Source organism: Ranitomeya variabilis, chromosome 5 (genome assembly GCF_051348905.1).
Source record: "Ranitomeya variabilis isolate aRanVar5 chromosome 5, aRanVar5.hap1, whole genome shotgun sequence".
Taxonomy (NCBI): domain Eukaryota; kingdom Metazoa; phylum Chordata; class Amphibia; order Anura; family Dendrobatidae; genus Ranitomeya; species Ranitomeya variabilis.
Genome location: NC_135236.1, coordinates 556670212 through 556688333, shown reverse-complemented (window position 1 = coordinate 556688333; position 18122 = coordinate 556670212). Strand labels below are relative to the sequence as shown.

The 18122-nt window shown below is 45.6% G+C and overlaps 1 protein-coding gene and 1 long non-coding RNA gene across 8 annotated transcripts in view; one reads left to right on the top strand and one right to left on the bottom strand.

Moving 5' to 3' along the window:
- NSD1 (nuclear receptor binding SET domain protein 1) overlaps positions 1–18122 on the top strand; it is a 159238-nt gene that overhangs the window by 39106 nt on the left and 102010 nt on the right. The window lies entirely within an intron of this gene.
- Positions 1–18122, bottom strand: part of LOC143776501 (uncharacterized) — a 54948-nt gene that overhangs the window by 6174 nt on the left and 30652 nt on the right. For 3 of the 4 annotated variants that reach the window (XR_013215845.1, XR_013215847.1, XR_013215848.1), the window contains one exon: positions 14711–14863. This is a non-coding gene — a long non-coding RNA (uncharacterized LOC143776501). Of the gene's footprint in view, positions 1–6009; positions 6243–14710; positions 14864–18122 lie in introns of those variants that run through there. The other variant, XR_013215846.1, reaches the window with a different exon arrangement.

Below are 18122 nucleotides of genomic sequence, written 5' to 3'. Positions count from 1 at the left end.
CTGTCATACAGACCCCTCAAAATGACTTCAAATGAGATGTGGTCCCTAAAAAAAAAAAAATGGTGTTGTAAAAATGAGAAATTGCTGGTCAACTTTTAACCCTTATAACTCCCTAACAAAAAAAAATTTTGGTTCCTAAATTGTGCTGATGTAAAGTAGACCTGTGGGAAATGTTACCTATTAAGTATTTTGTGTGACACATCTCTGTGATTTAAGGGCATAAAAATTCAAAGTTTGAAAATTGCGAAATTTTCAAAATTTTTGCCAAATTTCCATTTTTTTTTCACAAATAAACGCAAGTTATATTGAAGAAATTTTACCACTATCATGAAGTACAATGTCACGAGAAAACAGTGTCAGAATCGCCAAGATCCGTTGAAGCGTTCCAGAGTTATAACCTCATAAAGGGACAGTGGTTAGAATTGCAAAAATTGGCACGGTCATTAACGTGCAAACCACCCTTGGGGGTGAAGGGGTTAAAGCAAAGGGGCAAAACGTAGAACCTTCATAATCCAGTTGAGCTAGATTCTTCCTCCCAATTTCCGCCATGCTTGTCAAAACGGACCCGGTCAATGTTCTCAAAAGGCCAGCATCACAGCCATGAGCAATTTAGAAGCGTGCTTGTATAGGTTTTGATTGTGACGTGTCCATGGTATTAGACGCATTTCTTTTAATGTCCCTGATGTGCTTTAGGCCATGTTCACACGTTGCGTTTTGCAGTGTTTTTTTATGCAAATTTTCAATTGCCTTTCACAGTACCAAAGTCAATAAGATTTCCGAAATCTCATGCACAAACCTTGTTTTTTTTTTTTTCCTTACTGTTTTGTAAAAAGAGCTTGTTTTTTTTACAAAATGCAACTTGTCACTTTTCAGCGTTTTTTACCCACTGAAAGCAATAGTTCAGAAACGTATCAGGTTTTGCTACATTTATTCTGCCAAAACCTGATGAAGTTGAATCCATTTTATTTATTTTAATTTTGTATACACTAAACTTTATCAGCATGCACAAGAGACACATGTACCCTGACCAAAACGCAGGGTACATGTGGCGTAAAGTACTGTTTCCTCAGTGTGACAAGTAATATGTCGTGAAGTCCGAAACTCTTACAGTCCATTTCCCAGCATGAATGGGCACGCACGTTGCAAATTAGGACAAGTGGCACAGTTTCTGGGGTAAAAATTAGTGATGAGCGAACGTGCTCGCCACTAAGCGTTACTCGCCCGAGTATCGCTATGCTCGGCGTACTCGGTGAGCAGCGAGCATTTCCGGGATTATCCGACGGTAACTGCAGCCTCCACCCCGTGTTTATGGCAGACTTTAGAGACCCAATTACTGTGCAGGGATTGTATATATATATATACTGTGCAGGGATTGTCTGCCAGGCCATGAAACGCCGCAGCCATCTTTGTTGTGGTCGTGCAGTGATTATACAGCATCATCCCGAGTATAAGAGACCTGGCGCCGCCCTGCTCGCCGCATTCTGTTCCTGTTTCAGCGAGAGTAGGGAGAGCTGGTGCCGAAATAAGGCCAGAATCGTGGTTTTTAGAGGTAGTGTAGGTCCGCAACTGTTAAATCCACAACTCCTGAGAAACCAACAGTCCTTTTTAGGGCTAATTCGTGGGTCTTGATATTGCAGTGCTAGATAGGCAGAGCACAGAATATCCACATCCGTGCAAGGCCTGCAGGCACTGTATGTGCATCCATTGCTCCCACTGCATCCCTCCCAAAGCTCCATAACTGCCTGTTGCTGCTGCTTCTTTACTATATACCTAGTTGGATTTTTTTTTTTCAAAAAATTCACCCCAAAAAAACAAAAATATACAGTCTGTTCTATCAGACTGAGGCCTGTTGAAAAATCATAGTTTGTCAGGCATACGTAGCATAGTTGTGCGTGCTAGCCTTGTGCCACTCTTTTTTTGTGTTTTTAAATTTACCGAAAAAGGCCTCATATCTGCGTGCTCCAACTTTGGGCATTGTAGGCCAGTGGACCCCTTTTTTTGCTGCCTGATACTCTAATTCTATACAGCACTATTTAGCCTCCAAAATTATAAAAAGGCCACATTTGCCAGTGTGGTATTTCCGTGACAGCCCTCATATATCTGTGTGCTCCAAGTTTAGTCATTGTAGGCCAGTGGACCCCTTTTTTTGCTTTCTGATACTCGAATTCTATACAGCACTATTTAGCTTAAAAAAATATAAAAAGGCCACATATTTGCCAGTGTTATCGCTGTCAGATGTATTTGTGGCCTACAAAATGTGGAAATTCAGGCCTACATTCAGCTTTATTTGCTGTCTGTTACCCTAGTTCGGTACACTACACTGTATTTTAGTTTACAAAAATTAACAAATACAGGCCACATATCGAACAGTGTGGTATCTCGTTAAAAATACTTCTGTTTCAAGTTGTTATGGCTGCTTCAAGACTGTGTTAAATGCTCCAACTACTTCTACCACCATCATCATCTTCTGCCTAGAGGCAGTCACTGAAGTCTGAGGAGCAGAGTGTGAACGCTTTTACTTGTTGTACTCTGTGTCTGTATTACGAAGGTGTTTTCTCCCGCCAATAAAAGCTGTACTGCCAGAAAGCGAAGAGCCATGTTCACAGTGACCGCCAGAGAGCGAGGCGCCGTGCGCTCCATGACCGTGAGTACAGCGCACGTTCGCAGTAGAGACACAGTTCATGCTCCGTGTTCAGCTTTGCAAAACAATAATGAAAGGGCACAGAGGAATGACAGAGGACGTTGGTACGGTCAGCAAGGTACTCTCTCAGCATTTTCCAAAACAAAGCACTCCTTGTGAGAGTCCCCCACGCCTCAGGGCCAGAGCAATAGGAGGGTGTGAGAAAACTCTCCCCGAACTTTGTCAGTGTTCCACTGCCTCTGCTGGATTGGAGTTGTGATTCTCTCACCTGTACTCCTTGCTTTGCCAACGAACTCTGACCTCTTCTGCCAGCGTTTTCAGATGGGAATTTTTTTAATAATTCAGCAAGAAGGGCCCTATGGTCCTCCAACATTGTAGTACACCTGTCTGCCTCTGGAATAAGACAAATAAAGTTCTCCTTGTAGCGTGGGTCTGGAAGTGTCACCAATCAGTGTTCCTTGTCACCCAAAATTTTGAGAACGTGATGGTCACGGGAAAGGCAGTGGAACATAACCTCAGCGATGCGTGCAAGACTGCAAACAGTCAGTACTTCCGTGTCCTCACCAAGAGGACTACTGACCATGCTCTCCTCCTCCTCCTTATCCTCAGGCCTCCACAAGTTTCAGCAAACCTCAGTAATATCATTGTAAATACATTCCCCTGTAGTTATCCCCCCACCTCATTGTAGATTGTAAGTTGTCACGAGCAGGATGGTTTATTTGGGGTTTCATTATTGTTGTGATTGTTACTGAGTGTAGATTGTAAGCTGTCACGATCAGGGTTGTGTTTTTTTCTGTTTAATTACTGTATTATTGTTATCGTTAATACTTAGGACTGTTGTGTTTCAAACTGTAAATATGTTGACGCTATATAAATAACTATAAATATTTATATTAGAACACAGAGAATCAGGATGGAGATGTTAATTGTGGCGTCATTGCCACTCACCATCTTGGTGAATTCCTCTAAGTTTTGGAGAACGGTACATAGTTTGACATCCATGTCCACTCCTGAGATCTTGTGTGAAGTCAGAACTGCATACCAACAGCCTTGATGCTGGTGGTCAACAACTGCCCTCTACTGCTCACAAATCCTTTTCCAAATATGCAGTGTAGAGTTCCAATGCATGGGGAGGACATCACACACCAGTCGGTGAGCCCAAATCTGCAAGCGCTGCAGAAGCACTGCAAGGGCAGATGAAGCTCTAGCTGACTTTCTAAAATGGGTACGCAGAGCCTCGTACTTATCCTAGCAGATCTGGCATTTCCTTGTCGCTTTTCAGGAAACGTTTAACAATGAGTTTAAGCACATGGGGGGGGGGATGGCACGTGTGTGAGCTCGCCTCGACACAGAGCAGCCACCAGGTTCCAGCCATTGTCACACACAACCATGCCTGGCTGTAGGTTCAGTGGTGTCAGCCACAGATCGGCCTGCTCTTTCAGAGCTGTCCAGCGTCCACAACTCTTCATCATTGTACGGTTTGTCACCTAATCATATTAGCTTCAGCACAGCCTGTTGCCGCTTGATTGAGGCAGTGCTGCAGTGCATCAAGCTTGTGACTGATGTGTTACTTTCGGAGATGGAGGCCGAAGAGGATGCGAAGGAGGAGGAGGTGCAGGAGCTGTAGACTGTGGTGGCAACCCAGATTGAGGTAGGGCCAGCAATACTCTGCGTTGGGAGGACGTGCACCATCCCAAGGTTGGACTCTGTCCCGGTTTCCACTATGTTAACCCAGTGTGCCGTTGGTGAGATGTACCGTCCCTGACAACAAGCACTTTTCCACGTGTCTGTGGTTTGGTGGACTTTCTCAATAACCGCATTGTGGAGAGCATGGGTAATGTTGTTGGACACGTGCCTGTGTAATGCCGGGACGGCACACCGGTACAAATAGTCCCGCATGTTCGGGGCCTCAGGGTGATCCTCGACTCTGCCCTCTCTTTCAAGATATATATCCAAGCCCTTGCCTCCTCCTGCCCACTGCAACTCAAAAACATTTCCAGGACTCGCACATTCCAAGAAACTGCAAAAATGTTTGCGCACGCCCTCATGATCTCCCGCCTACACTATTGCAACCTTCTACTCTGGCCTCCCCTCTAGCACTCTTGCACCACTCCAATCTATCCTAAAGTCTGATGCCCGAGTAATCCAACTGTCCCTGTAATTCCCCAGCCTCTCCTCTCTGCCAGGCCCTTCAGTGCCTTCCAATTGCCCAGAAGCTACAGTTCAAAACCCTAACTATGACAGACAAAGCCTTCCACAACCTGTCTCCATACATCGGCAACATGGTCTCCAAATGTCTGACTGGATCATGGCTTCCTCTACGCTAACCCAGTGTGCCGTCAGCGAGATGTACCGTCCCTGTCCACATGCACTTGTCCAAGTGTCCGTGTTTAGGTGCACTCTCCCTGTAACAGCATTGTAGAGGGCCCGAGTAATGTTGTGGGACACGTGCTTGCTTGTGTAATGTCTTGACGGCAGACAGGTAAAAATTGTGGCTGCTGGGTAACGAGTACCTTATGATGGTCACCGGCATCAGGTTGCGGAGAGCTTACGTTTCCCGTGGGCCTAAAATGCACATTTCGAGCGCAAGCAGACGAGAAATGTGTGAATTTAGTATTGTGGCATTGGCTGCTTATTTCCCCTTGCGTTCCAAGGACTGGGGTATGGACAACTGAACGCTGCGCTGGGACAAGGACGTGGACGTTCTTGCTGATGGTGCTAGTTGAGTTTGTGTGCAACTGCAGATGCAGGGCGTGAGGCATCTTTGCATACACCATGGACAGGGGGTTGGCTTGCACGCACAACATCGGAAGAAGCAGTGGTATCACCCACAGACACTGTTCATGGAGCCTTGTGTGCAACCAACAAAGTCGGGTGCTTTGCTGCCATGTGCATGATCATGCTTGTGGTGGTTAGGATGGGAGTTTTGCTACCCCTGCTGATGCGGACATGGCCGTTGGTGCAAATGGCCTTTTGAGGGTTGTCGGCAGAGTCCTTAAAAAACAACCAGGGTGTTACGGGGACATTCTGTGTCTCCCTCTCCCACACCACCACCTCACCTCGACCCCGGTCTTTGATGTTCCCCAAGGCACAGTTCTAGGACCCCTACTCTTCTCCATCTACACCTTCGCCCTGGGACAGCTGATGTAATGGCACAGTTTGCAATATCATCAGTACACCGATGACATGCAGATCTACCTATCTGTACCTGACATTACCTCCTAACTGACCAAAATCACACATCTTGCCACTATTTTAGCCTTATTATGCTCCCTTTCAAAAAGTGGACATGGACAAAACAGAATACATCATCTTTCAACCATCTCACGCTAAATAGACATGAGAGCTGTGTATGCATCATTCGGTACCACTTTAGTAAGAGGTAAAGTTTGCACAAGAGAAAATGATTTTCCAGACATTCACGGCCTTTTTTGCACATTTTTTGCAGCTGTGATCTTCATTTTCTTGGTGTTGATGTGGTAAATTTCAGTCGTCATCAATACCATCGTCGTCCATATCTTGTAAAGAGGAGGAAATCTGGTGTTTCCCAGGGTTGTGGTTATCTACGTTTAGTGGCATTCCGTTAACAATGTTCGTTACACTAGAATAAATAATTTTCGACTGTGACATTTGTATATTATTGGTAATATGTATGGCTGAAGATGAAGAAGCTTGTGCCACGGGTGTGTTTATAGTTATGAACGGTGCATATATATATTTTTTTTTTTAAATCAAATAATAATTATTAAAGCATATGACACGCAGTAACACAGTCTGACACATTCTCCAGACAGGTACCACTAATACAAAACCTATTAATACATTTTCACTTTACGAAAACAGGACCCTTACCCCAATATTGAAAGAACATTTTCTGGGACAAAGGAAACTCAGTCCTAAGTGTCTCTTATGTTTTAATAACATCCCCATCAAGCAACTGAGACATGAGCCAAATGCCAATGCGCCTCCACTGACCAAACCCCCACAATCTCATGAGCTCTGCCAACCTAGGCTCAAACCAAATCGGCGTATATTCTGCTAATATCCTCCAATACTTAATTTTCTGCCAGACTTTCCCCATCATAGCTATTGTTGGGAATTGTTTGGGATTAATTCTGAATCTACCTGCTTCCAGACTGGCTAGCAATGGGCCTTTCCCTAACGCGTGTTCAATGATTATACACGCTGAAGCCCTCTGTTCTGGTTCTCCCCAACCTACCATATGCTGGCATTGAGATGCTATATAGTAAATCCATGGATTGGGGACCGCCAGACCACCCTCCTCCTTTGCTCTTTGCAGATGTTCCAATTTGATGGGCACCAGGCCACCCTTCCAAATTAAGGCCCTAATTAGAGTATTGATCCTATAAAATTTGCTCTGAGGCAGCAACACTGGAGCATTATGCAATATGTAGAGGAGCTGAGGCATAAGTATCATTTTGATCAAATTTACGCTTCCTGCAACCCACAGAAATAGCTTCTTCCAGGCCCCAATCTTCTGCTGGAACTTCCCAAGCAAAGGAGTCAGGTTGAGCCGCACATAGTCCTCTATTTTGCACGAAACCAACGATGCCCAGATATTTACACTCATGTACCACCCTTAAAGGGAAGGTACCGCATTTGTAGATCATTAATAAATCACTGTAATGTAGCATAACATGCTGCTATAACCAAGTTTTAAATGCATGTGAAACAGATTTCGTGTGTTATATGTGTTTAAAGAAGGAACTGGGGGCTGACATCTTGGTTTTGCAGCAGTAGCAGGGCACTAACAGTGTCATTTTACAGCACCCCATGGACATAGGAGATAATAGACCGGCGCTGACCCTATCTTTAACATTGGAGAGGTGTTAGCAGTGAGCTGGGCACGCCTCTGTGGGCTGCACAACTCACTGCTGTAGGTGTGACTAGCAGCCATTTTATTATAGCCCAGTGCTCTCTGCTGAGCTCCGCTTACTCTCTATCACAGGAGCTCCATTCACTCCATTAAGCTGCATTCCCAGCCTGCAGAGAGAGGTGACACCTGACACCTCTCTCAGCCATACAATGTATCTCTCCCCTCCCTCCACAATGCCTGGCCATTCACTGCAGACCTGGAGCTCCTTCTTATCTTACTGAGGGATGAGTCACAGACAGCTCTGCACAGACAATGCTGCTCCATACATAAACACCACATAAACTTAGGGTACCGTCACACATTGAAATTTTCATCGCTGCGACGGCACGATTCGTGACGTCGCAGCGTCGTATAAGCATCGCTCCAGCGTCGTAGACTGCGGTCACACGTTGCAATCACGGCGCTGGAGCGATGCCGAAGTCCCCGGGTAACCAGGGTAAACATCGGGTAACTAAGCGCAGGGCCGCGCTTAGTAACCCGATGTTTACCCTGGTTACCAGCGTAAACGTAAAAAAACAAACAGTACATACTCACCCGTCGGTGTCCTTCAGGTCCCTTGCCGTCTGCTTCCTGCTCTGAGTGCAGCCGTACAGTGAGAGCAGATCGCAGCACCGCTGCGCTCTGCTCTCACTTTCCGGCCGGCACTCAGAGCAGGAAGCAGACGGCAAGGGACCTGAAGGACACCGACGGGTGAGTATGTACGGTTTGTTTTTTTACGTTTACGCTTGTAACCAGGGTAAACATCGGGTTACTAAGCGCGGCCCTCGCTTAGTTACCCGATGTTTACCCTGGTTACAAGCGAAGACATCGCTGGATCGCTGTCACACACAACGATCCAGCGATGTCAGCGGGTGATCAAGCGACGAAAGAAAGTTCCAAACGATCTGCTACGACGTACGATTCTCAGCAGGGTGTCTGATCGCAGTAGCGTGTCAGACACTGCGATATCGTAACGATATCGCTAGAACATCACGAATCGTAACGTCGTAGCGATGGAAATTTCAATGTGTGACGGTACCCTTAGGGTACTGTCTCACATAACGATTTACCAACGATCACGACCTGCGATACGACCTGGCCGTGATCGTTGGTAAGTCGTTGTGTGGTCGCTGGGGAGCTGTCACACAGACCGCTCTCCAGCGACCAACGATGCCGAAGGCCCCGGGTAACCAGGGTAAACATCGGGTTACTAAGTGCAGGGCCGCGCTTAGTAACCCGATGTTTACCGTGGTTACCAGCGTAAAAGTAAAAAAAAAAAAAAACGTACATACTCACCATCTGATGTCCGTCAGGTCCCTTGCCGTCTGCTTCCCGCTCTGACTGAGTGCCGCCGTAAAGTGAAAGCAGATCACAGCGGCGACGTCACTGCTGTGATCTGCTCTCACTTTCCAGCCGGCAGACAGTCAGAGCGGGAAGCAGACGGCAAGGGACTTGACGGACATCAGATGGTGAGTATGTACAGTTTGTGTTTTTTTTTACTTTTACGCTGGTAACCACGGTAAACATCGGGTTACTAAGCGCGGCCCTGCGCTTAGTAACCCGATGTTTACCCTGGTTACAAGCAAACGCATCGCTGGATCGCTGTCACACACAACGATCCAGCGATGACAGTGGGAGATCCAGCGACGAAAGAAAGTTTCAAACGATCTGCTACGACGTACGATTCTCAGCAGGGTCCCTGATCGCAGTAGCGTGTCAGACACTGCGAGATCGTAACGATATCGCTAGAACGTCCCGAATCGTACCGTCGTAGCGATGAAAATGCCACTGTGTGACGGTACCCTAACTGTGCTTCTGATGCACTAACTGCTGGTGATAGCAGATCACAGGGCAGTCACACACAAAATGGCTCTGCCCTGTGATGCTGCTCTTCATTCTGCCCCAGGGATGTTAGACCACCCAAAAGGGGAGGGAAATGCTGATGTCAGCAGTTACTGCCCAGATTTTCCAGCTAACAGTAAAGCTGGTAAGTCTCACTATAGCTGCTTGAGGTCTAAAACGGAAAATGCTCCCCCTAGTGGTCAATATATATATTTGTAAGAAAATATATAATATTTTTCATATAGAAATGTTTGCAAACAGTGCAAACATTGCATTAATACATTTTATTTACTATTTTAAGCTTAATTTCACAAAAAAACAAACTACAAGAAAACTGGTGGCACCTTCCCTTTAAGGGAACCCCAGGATCTAGTGTCAGAGGAGCCGCCGCGTCCATGGGCAACAACACAGACATCCCAATTAATAGATAATCTGTAAGGAGCCCCAAATTTTTTAATGCTGTTCATAACAGCCCCCAAAGACTCCTGCGCCTCTTGCAAGAACAGTAACATGTCAAACGCGTACAGGGCAATCTTTTCTTCATAGTTTCCGTATCTAAATCCCTTTATGTCCCTATCCCTTCGTATCGCCGCCGCTAAAGGCTCAACAGCAATTGCAAACGAGAGGAGACAAGGGGCACCCCTGCCGCATTCCCCCTATATAAAGGGAAATCCCCCGACTAGAGACCATTTACCCGTATCCTGGCTCTTGGAGAGGCATATAACAATTGCACCCAGCTTCTAAATCTCCCACCAAAACCGAGCCTTCATAACCGTCCACAAATACCACCATTCCACACTATCAAAAGGCATAGCGGCGTCTAAAGACACCACAACCCTCTGACCCATATTGTCCGACTTTACCTGCATATTGAGAAACAATCGTCTAAGATTACATGCTGTAGAACTATTGGGCATAAAACCGGTTTGGTCCCGGTGTATTAGTGTCGTTATCACCTTGTTAAGACAATTGGCCAACATTTTGGGCAAGATTTTGATATCTGTGGTTAAAAATAATGAGATTGGGCAATAAGAAGTCGGATCCTTACCCTGTTTTGGCAACACTACAATTATTTCCTCACGCATGGACCGCGGCAACTCCCCCTCCACCAGACCAGCATCATACACCTCTAACAAAGCGGGAAGCAATACCTCCCCATGGATACCATCCACCCCTGGGGCGTTATCATTAGGCATAGAGGCCAGTGCGGCGTCAAGCTCCTCCAAATTAAACGGCTCTTCAAGAAGTCCCTGATGAACCTTAGAGAGTCTAGGAAGCTGAACCTCTGTCAGAAAACCATCCACCTCCTCCATCGTTGGTTGTTCCTGCGATTTAGAAAGATCCGAATAATACTCTGTCATCACCTCCAAAATTGCCCCGCAACCAGTATGCTCCGACCCCTCCTTTCCCTTCAAAGCAACTATATATGTGGACTCTGTATCGCCCGTGTTCTAGAAAGGAGATGACCCACCTTGTCCCCCTCCTCGTGCACTCCTCTTAAAACTTAATTTTTTACAAGCAGGGTCATTCCATATCAAGTGATCCACATATGAATATTTTTTTTACCTGACGTCTTTAGACTTTTTTTAATTTTTTTGTTTTTATGAAGTACAACTTTAGTTAAATACAAATTTAAGTTTTGAATTTTTTTCTTCATCAGTTAACCTCTTCCCGACCTGTGACGCAACGTAGGCGTCATGAAAGTCGGTGCCAATCCGACCTGTGACGCTTATGTGGCGTCATGGAGGGATCGCCCCCCTGCAGTTCGGGTGAAAGGGTTAACTCCAATTTCACCCGATCTGCAGGGACAAGGGGAGTGGTACTTCAGCCCCAAGCCCCCCCCCCCCCACCCCCCCGTGGCTACGATTGCTCTGATTGGCTGTTGAAAGTGAAACAGCCAATCAGAGCGATGTGTAATATTTCACCTATGGAAACTGGTGAAATATTACAATCCAGCCATGGCCGATGCTGCAATATCATCTGCCATGGCTGGAAACCCTGATCTGCCCCCACCGCCACCGATCGCCTCCCCAGTCCTCCGTCCTGTGCTCCGCTCTCCTCCGTCTGCCTGTCCACTCCCCCCGTGCTCCGATCCCACCCCCCGTGCTCCGATTTCTCCCCCCCCCCCCCCTCATACTTAACGAGCCTCCCGGTGTCCGTCCGTCTGCTCCATGGGCGCCGCCATCTTCCAAAATTCGTAGCAGTTTTCCATCAGGTTTACAGTACCATGTAAACCTATGGAAAACCAAATCCGCTGTGCCCATGGTGCGGAAAATACAGCGGATTCCGCAGCGTTTTACACCTGTTCCTCAATAGGAATCCGCAGGTGAAATCCGCACAAAAAACACTGGAAATCCGCGGTAAATCCACAGGTAAAACACAGTGCATTTTACCTGCGGATTTTTCAAAAATGGTGCGGAAATATCTCACACGAATCCGCAACGTGGGCACATAGCCTTAGGGTTAGGGTTGGAATTAGGGCTAGGGTTGGAAATAGGGTTAAGATTAGGCATGTGGTTAGGGGTTGTGGTTAGGGGTTGTGGTTAGGGGTTGTGGTTAGGGGTTGTGGTTAGGGTTAAGGGTTGGGATTAGGGTTAGGGGTGTGTCGGGGTTAGGGTTGTGGTTAGGGGTGTGTTGGGGTTCTGATTATGGTTATGGCTAGAGTCGGTATTAGGGTTAGGGGTGTGTTGGGGTTAGTGTTGGAGACACATCAGGGGTCTCCAAACGCAACATGGCGCCACCATTGAGTCCAGCCAATCTTGCGTTCAAAAAATCAAATGGTGCTCCCTCTCTTCCGAGCCCTGACGTGCGCCCAAACAGAGGTTCCCCCCCACATATGGGGTACCAGCATACTCGGGACAAACTGGACAACAACTTTTGGGGTCCAATTTCTCCAGTTACCCTTGTGAAAATAAAAAATAGCGGACTAAAAAAATCATTTTTGAGGAAAGAAAAATGATTTTTTATTTTCACGGCTCTGCGTTATAAACCTCTGTGAAGCACTTGGGGGTTGAAAGTGCTCACCACATATCTAGATAAGTTTCTTGGGGGGTCTAGTTTCCAAAATGGGGTCACTTGTGGGGGGTTTCTACTGTTTAGGCACATCAGGGGCTCTACAAACGTAACATGATGCCCGCAGACCATTCCATCAAAGTCTGCATTGCAAAATGTCACTACTTCCCTTCCGAGCCCCGACGTGTACCCAAACAGTGGTTCCCCCCCCCCCCCCCCCCCACATATGGGGTGTCAGCGTACTCCGGACAAACTGGACAACAACTTTTGGGGTCCAATTTCTCCAGTTGCCCTTGTCAAAATAAAAAGTAGCGGACTAAAAAATCATTTTTGAGGAAAGAAAAATTATCACTTGGGGGTTTAAAGTGGTCACGGCACATCTAGATTAGTTCCATGGGAGGTCTAGTTTCCAAAATGGGGTCACATGTGGGGGAGCTCCAATGTTTAGGCACACAGGGGCTCTCCAAACGCGACATGGTGTCCGCTAACGATTGGAGCTAATTTTTCATTCAAAAAGTCAAATGGTGCTCCTTCCCTTCCGAGCCCTGCCGTGTGCCCAAACAGTGGTTTACCCCCACATGTGAGGTATCTGTGTACTCAGGAGAAATTGCCCAACACATTTTAAGATCCATTTTATCCTTTTGCCCATGTGGAAATGAACAAATTGAGGCTAAAAGAAATTTTTTGTGGAAAAAAAAAAAGTACTTTTTCATTTTTACGGATCAATTTGTGAAGCACCTGGGGGTTCAAAGTGCTCACTATGCATCTAGATTAGTTCCATGGGAGGTCTAGTTTCCAAAATGGGGTCACTTGTGGGGGAGCTCCAATGTTTAGGCACACAGGGGCTCTCCAAACGCGACATGGTGTCCGCTAAAGATTGGAGCCAATTTTTCATTGAAAGTCAAATGGCGCTCCTTCCCTTCCAAGCCCTGTCGTGCGCCCAAACAGTGGTTCCCCCCCACATATGGGGTATCGGCGTACTCAGGACAAATTGTACAATAACTTTTGGGGTCCAGTTTCTCTTTTTACCCTTGGGAAAATAAAAAAATTGTTGCTAAAAGATCATTTTTGTGACTAAAAAGTTAAAGGGAACCTGTCACCACGTTTTTGGAAGATGGGATAAAAATAGCGTTAAATAGGGGCAGAGGTGGGCATTACATTAGTGTGTGTGTTATGCGTTTATTACCCACCTAAGTTGCCGAAATAACTTTGCAAAGTCTCCGTTTTCGCCTGTCAATCAGGCTGGTCAGGTCGCATGGGCGTGGTGTCTTCCCCCAGATTTGGCGTAGTTTTCCGTTGGTGGCGTAGTGGTGTGCGCATGCCCAAAGTCCGGAATCCTCTTCCAGGGGATTTAAAATAGCGCGGTGTTCGTTATTGCATTGGTGATCGGTGGGCGCGGCCATCTTCCTTTGGCCGCGCGTGCGCAGAAGCGGCGCTCTGCTGGCCGCGGCTTCAGGAAAATGGCCGCCGCGATATCCATCTGCGCACGCGCGGCATCCCGCGGCCATTTTCCTGAAGCCGCGGCCAGCAGAGCGCCGCTTCTGCGCACGCGCGGCCAAAGGAAGATGGCCGCGCCCACCGATCACCAATGCAATAACGAACACCGCGCTATTTTAAATCCCCTGGAAGAGGATTCCGGACTTTGGGCATGCGCACACCACTACGCCACCAACGGAAAACTACGCCAAATCTGGGTGAAGACACCACGCCCATGTGACCTGACCAGCCTGATTGACAGGCGAAAACGGAGACTTTGCAAAGTTATTTCGGCAACTTAGGTGGGTAATAAACGCATAACACACACACTAATGTAACGCCCACCTCTGCCCCTATTTAACGCTATTTTTATCCCATCTTCCAAAAACGTGGTGACAGGTTCCCTTTAATGTTCATTTTTTCCTTCCATGTTGCTTCTGCTGCTGTGAAGCACCTGAAGGGTTATTAAACTTCTTGAATGTGGTTTTGAGCACCTTGAGGGGTGCAGTTTTTAGAATGGTATAACTTTTGGCTATTTTCAGCCATATAGGTCCCTCAAACTGACTTCAAATGTGAGGTGGTCCCTAAAAAAAAAATGGTTTTGTAAATTTCGTTGTAAAAATGAGAAATCGCTGGTCAAATTTTAACCCTTATAACTTCCTAGCAAAAAAACAACAACTTGGTTTCCAAAATTGTGCTGATGTAAAGTAGACATGTGGGTAACGTTATTTATTAACTATTTTGTGTCACATAACTCTCTGGTTTAACAGAATAAAAATTTGAAAATTGCAAAATTTTCAAAATTTTTGCCAAATTTCCATTTTTTTCACAAATAAACGCAAAAATTATCGACCTAAATTTACCTCTAATGTGAAGCCCAATATGTCACGAAAAATCAATCTGGAGGCTAGGGCTGCTGGCCTGTCATCTGCTCTGCAGTCACTGTCTACCCCTGTTCATTCTCAGGCTGAGCCCTAACAAAGCTTTCTCCTCTGGCCTCTCCTGCTTCTAAGACTCTGTAACATAATAAAATGATACAGTAATATCTAACAATCATGGATTATTTGGTAAATATAGACCCCACACTTTTAGACCACAGGCTGAACAGATCTGAATTTGAGATTTTCGAATTGACACTGTAATACTCTTATTTTTCAAAATATGATCCCATCACGAGCCCAACTTGCATTTTGGTACAGATATTGCTAGAAGCATAGCAGGCACATATGCAGTTTTTGAAATTAAACTTTTTTTGGGGGGGAAATGCGTTTTAAAATTTTGCGTTTCTGTTCGCTTGGGTAAAATATTATCAAAGATACTCTTGTGACATATCTGGTGAAAAAGCCTGTACAGTTCTGAGTAGAATGGTGTTTATTTTGTTTCTCTATCTTTTTTTTTCTAGCCTGAGTTATGAGCAGAAATTACATTACAAGTGTAGGAGACACAATCCTTTACATTGGGCCTAGATTTTAATGAGGCCTTCAGCAATGTCTCCTCATTTTCCACCACTAGATCACCAGGGTTCACGTGTTCCATGCTGCTACAGAAAGTCAATTTTTGGGAAAGGGTGTCTATGATCCACATGAAAAAAATTAAAAAAATTAACCACCTATGAGCAAATGCTTGTCAGGCCAGGCACTCCATTACAAGTCTCTTAAGAGACCCACACCCCTACATTGGGCCTACTTCTTAACTCTGTCTCCTGCAATGTCCTTTAACTGCCACCAGGGTGAACGTGCTCAGTACTGTTATAGGCCGGTGAATTTTGGGCAAGAGGCCTGCGATGGCACTAGTCTATTTTTGAAATAGGTACCTCCATTGGGGAATTGTTTGGCTGCTCATGCACTGCATTACAAGTCTCAGAGACACACACTACTACATTGGGCCTACTTAACTCTTTCTCCTGCATTGTGTCCTTTACCTGCCACTAGATCACCAGGGTGAACGTGCTCTGTGCGGTGCATTTTGGGCAAGGGGGCTGTGATGGCACTATTTTAATTTGTAAAGAAAGGACCCCACATTGGGAAATTCTCCTCTACATTACATTGGGCCTACTTCTTAACTCTGTCTCCTGCAATGTCTTGTTTAACTGCCACTAGATCATCAGGGTGAACGTGCTTTGTACTGTTATAGGTCGGTGAAGTTTGGGCAAGGGACCTGCCGTGGCAATAGTATATTTTTAAAAAAGGTACCCCACATTGGTGGAAGCACATCCTTGTTGGCAAAGACTTCATAACATTTGTGTACCTTTAAAGAGCTCCCTTAAAAAGCTCCTTTTTTGTTGCCTGGTTGCTCACATTGGACACAATACACTTAATATAAATTTGATAAAACAATGCTGTTAGTTTGGCTCAGTAGTTCTTTAAAAATATAACTTTGTCCACTATATTAGTTTCTCTCCTTGAGAGCCTTAACTTTGGCTGCCTCAAATGTACAAATGGCGAATATACAAATGGCGATTTGTAACCAAGATTTAAATGCTGTATACCGAATGCATTCAGACAATCAAATAGCTGCATTTTTTGTAAAACATTTACAGATGTGACAGACAATGCTCATAGTGACACAATCTTGATAAATGTTTTATTCACTTCACAAACAGTTCTATGCCTCTATATGTTTGCTGTTTGTCATTGTAAAACCTGAAGGTTTATTGAAACTATGCCGGTGGTGGTTTGATCTAAATTCTAGTAGCTTTTATTTTCTAGGGGTTTATGGCCCCTCGTCTGATGACTCCATGATATCTGTTTCATCTAACCTTGAAAAGTGGCCACTTGAAGGTGTGGGTGAAACTAGAGTTACTACATAGTGTAAATCACTATATAAGACCAGAGAAACAAGACAGATGCCAAAACTGGGGCATCTATACATGTACAGTGTGCTGATATCTGCATAATTGGGGACGCCCATGCAGTGTAGGTAATCTCCCAGGGGTTCTCTGTCTTGGTGTTGCTTCTCTGATATTCCAGATTGATGTTCAAAAGCCACTTGGTGATCTAAGTATACTGTATGTAGTTAATCTTCATATATACATAATCACTATATTTATTTAATCCTTATATGTAGTAACATGTGTATGTTAACATATACAAAAGTGTACGCACTCACACTATTCAATCATACTATTCCTTGAATTTTGTAGTTTGCAATAAAATTGCGTTGTATTGCAAGTATTAGCCTTTTTTAAAGCCGTATCTGAGCCTTAGTGTTAAAAACATGGCAAAATTGCCAAATTCTCCTGTAAATAATTGTGCAAAGAGGGATCCATCATACCATTAAAAAATGAGTGGATTTTCATGGGCCCATCCAGTAGGTGGGTTCAAAGGTGTAATGGGGTGCATATGAGTGACTATGCAGAAGGGCAGGCCTTGCTGCCAATGTGTAAAACAAAGGAGTACGGAGTACAAAATGCATATTGTGAAGTGGATTTTCATGGGCCCATCCAGTATGTGGGTTCAAAGGCTTATTGGGGTGCATATGAATTGGTAGCAGGGCAGGCCATGATTTCAATTCAACACTTTTTCAGGAGTCCCCCCTGGGCATCTTATGACGGGTATTGTGGTGCGTCGTAATTCTTGGCAGCCCATCCACTCACAGCATAGGCTATAACAGCTTAGGAGACCCACTGTTTCATGATGGCTCTTTAAAGGGAACCTGTCACCCCCAACATCGAAGATGAGCTAAGCCTACCACCACCAGGGGCTTATCTACAGCATTCTGTAATGCTGTAGATAAGCCCCCGATGTATCCTGAAAGATGAGAAAAAGAGGTTAGATTATACTCACCCAGGGGCGGTCCCGCTGCAGTCCGGTCCGATGGGCGTCGCGGTCCGGACCAGGGCCTCCCATCTTCTTACGATGACGCCCTCTTCTTGTGTTTACGCTTCGGCGCTGGCGTACTTTGTCTGCCCTGTTGACAGAGCAAAGTACTGCAATACGCAGGCGTCGTGAAAGGTCAGAGAGGCCCAGCGCCTGTGCACTGCAGTACTTTGCTCTTCCCTCAACAGGAGCCGCAGCGTGAAGACAAGAAGAGTATGTCATCCTATGAAGATAGGAGGCTCCGGACCGCGACACCCATCGGACCACCCACCCAGGTGAGTATAATCTAACCTTTTTTTCTCATCTTTCAGGATATTTCGGGGGCTTATCTACAGCATTACAGAATGCTGTAGATAAGCCCCTGATGCTGGTGGGCTTAGCTCATCTTCGATTTTGGGGTGACAGATTCCCTTTAAGAAGATTAATGCTGCCTGATGCACCAGTAAAAATAGGCCCT